The 2682-nt window shown below is 44.9% G+C and overlaps 1 long non-coding RNA gene across 2 annotated transcripts in view; it reads right to left on the minus strand.

The window, feature by feature from the left end:
* LOC122547031 overlaps window positions 1-2477 on the minus strand; it is a 4684-nt gene extending 2207 nt beyond the window's left edge. The window contains exon 1 of one of the 2 annotated variants that reach the window (XR_006310869.1): window positions 1929-2477. This is a non-coding gene — a long non-coding RNA (uncharacterized LOC122547031). The other variant, XR_006310868.1, reaches the window with a different exon arrangement.
* Window positions 2478-2682: the final 205 nt, after the last annotated feature.

A 2682-nucleotide genomic window follows, 5' to 3' on the forward strand; every position in this document is an offset into this window, starting at 1 on the left:
CTGATGAAGGGCTTTTGCCCGAAACGTCGATTTTGCTGAAGCTCCTCGATGCTGCCTGAATTGCTGTGCTCTTCCAGCACCATTGATCCAGAATCTGGTTTCCAGCATCTGCAGATTGCTTTTACCCAGGAAATAAGAGAGTCTATCAAACTGAAATAAAATGCATACAAATTGCCAAATACCAAGGAGATTAGAAAAACTTTAAAGATCAACAGAAAGCTAGATGGGATTGGGGGAGAAAAGTGATTAATACCTATCCCCAGGGCCAGAATCGCAGTTTACCCTGCTAGAGGGGAACCTATTATGTGGGGAACATATGGCCTCTGTAATTGTTGAATCACTTAACTGTTACCATAGAGATAATCCTGATCAAGTTACAAATCACAGCACACCCCAAAAGCTTGTACTTCCAAATAAACCTGTTGGACTATAACCTGGTGGTGTGTGATTTGTTCACCGCACCCCAACACCGGCTCCTCCACATGAGAATCCTGATAGATACCCCACTGAAACTGAAGCACCTGTCAGATACTTGAGGGAGCCACGGGGGCGTGGGGGAGGTGTGTGTGGTATAATCACAAAGTGCTGAGCTGAACTAGACTTTCTAACTGCCGTTGCCATGGAGATAATACTGAGAGACAGTCTCTGTTCAAAGTCCCAAACCACAAAGGTATAAGAATGGTAGCGGCACATCGGACAGGCGGGGAGTTACCTGATGCTGCCTGGAGGTGTTCTGCATGTACACTATCCAGGTAACTGCCATGTTTCATCAATAAAGACTCAAAGAAGACCTCTCAGAGTTCTGTGCCCAGTTATTCCTATCCTGCAGGGTTCAGGAATATGAGTACACAGCAGTCAGTCTTCACAGTGGAGGATACGAAGAACATGCCAGTAATTGATAAGGAGACTGAGGAAGGTGAGGGCCTAGATAATAACCATTATCGTGAAAGAGTTAGAGCTGGGCAAGCTAATGGAGCTAAAGGTACACAAGTCTCATTGCCCTGATGGAATACATCCCAGGATACCAACAGAGTTAATGGGAGAAATAGCAAATGCACTTAGAGTCATAGAAGCCTACAGCAGAGACAGGCCCTTTGGCCCAAACTGGCCGTTGCCGACCAGAATGTCCATCCACAATAACCCCATTTCCCTGCACTTGGCCCATTTGCTTCTGACCCTTTCCAATCTATGTATTTGTCCAAATGTCTTTGACCTGTTGTGAGTGTTCCTGCCTGAACCACTTCCACTGGCAGCTCATTCCATATACATACCACCCTCTGTGTAAAACAGTTGCCCCTCAGCTTCCCTTTTATTCTTTCTCCTCTAACCTTAAACTGATCCAATCAAGCCGTCCAATCCTTGAGTTCCTGGGAAAAAGACTGAGAGCATTCACCTTATCCATACCTCTCATGGTCTTATACACTTCTAGAAAAGAGCCCCCTCAGTTTCCTCTGCTCTAAACATTAAATCCTCACTTGTCCAACCTCTCCCTATAACTCAGACCCCTGAGCCCTGGCAACATCCTTGTAAATTGTTCTGCACTTTTTACAGTTTAATAACTGAAACCTACATTACATTCATCATATTTCCAGTATTTCCCCACGGTGCTGGAAGCGACGTGACAATGGCAATGGATTACAATCCATGATCGAGAATGAACTCCTTTACAACAATCCCGTTTTCATAGTGCTTCCCATGGTGCAGGTAGCCTTGACTCTTTCTGGTTGCATGGTTAATAAAAGACTTGTCCTTCTACAAAGCAAAGTTGTGGCTTAATTGTTCCTGGGAAATGTGCCATGATTTTTCAGACTTTCAAAAACAAATGAAATCTCTCTCCACACACCATGCTGACATGGACTTGGCTGTGTCTCAGTACTTTTGCAGTCACACTGAGATTTGAAATATTCGCCCAGAGACAGAATGCACACCTTTCCTTCCAGATGAAAAGGCCAATGATATTCAGATCGGCACGGATCAAGTAACCACCAGATCTGAACATGAAGTTCAATTTGTATTTCTCATCCGCAAATCCACCCTTTCAGTACCATACAACAGAGCACACAAGGTACCACTTTTAATACAGGATGGAAATTCATAAGACAATTGTAGATTAAACTGTAGTTTCCTTGTTCCCCCAAAGCTTTAAACCTCAGTCTCACAATTTCTCTCTTCTGTGAACTGAAATCCAAACCAATCCCCCACTCCTTTCCTCCACACCCAGTTCTCACACATTCTCTCTTCGAATTCAGTTTCCTAGCTCCTGATGAGAACCATCCTGCATGCACTGCTTCCTGCACACTCTGGCCAAGACCCATCTTACTAAAATGAGCCAAATTAGAATTCTAACTGCAGACCCATCCTTGTCCCTTTCCATAACAACTCTGAATCTTCACGAAAGAGTTCTGATAACTTTCTGCAAAACGCTGCACCACTGATAGTCTGATCACATGTCAGGGTAGCAAGAAAAGGGCCATTCCTCTGGGTCCTGCTCCCAGAGGGATGAAGATGATAATGATAGATTAATCCCTCACACCCACAGCCTCCTTCCCAGGCACTGACCAAGACTGCACATACTCCCACAGTTGCCAGCACTGCACCCATGCATTGGTCTCCCCTCCTACAGCACGTGCTCCCGATCATACAGGAGTCCGGATGATTGACAGCAGCTGCTGTCCAATATAT

The sequence above is a fragment of the Chiloscyllium plagiosum genome, unplaced genomic scaffold, assembly GCF_004010195.1.
Source record: "Chiloscyllium plagiosum isolate BGI_BamShark_2017 unplaced genomic scaffold, ASM401019v2 scaf_10505, whole genome shotgun sequence".
Classification (NCBI taxonomy): Eukaryota; Metazoa; Chordata; class Chondrichthyes; order Orectolobiformes; family Hemiscylliidae; genus Chiloscyllium; species Chiloscyllium plagiosum.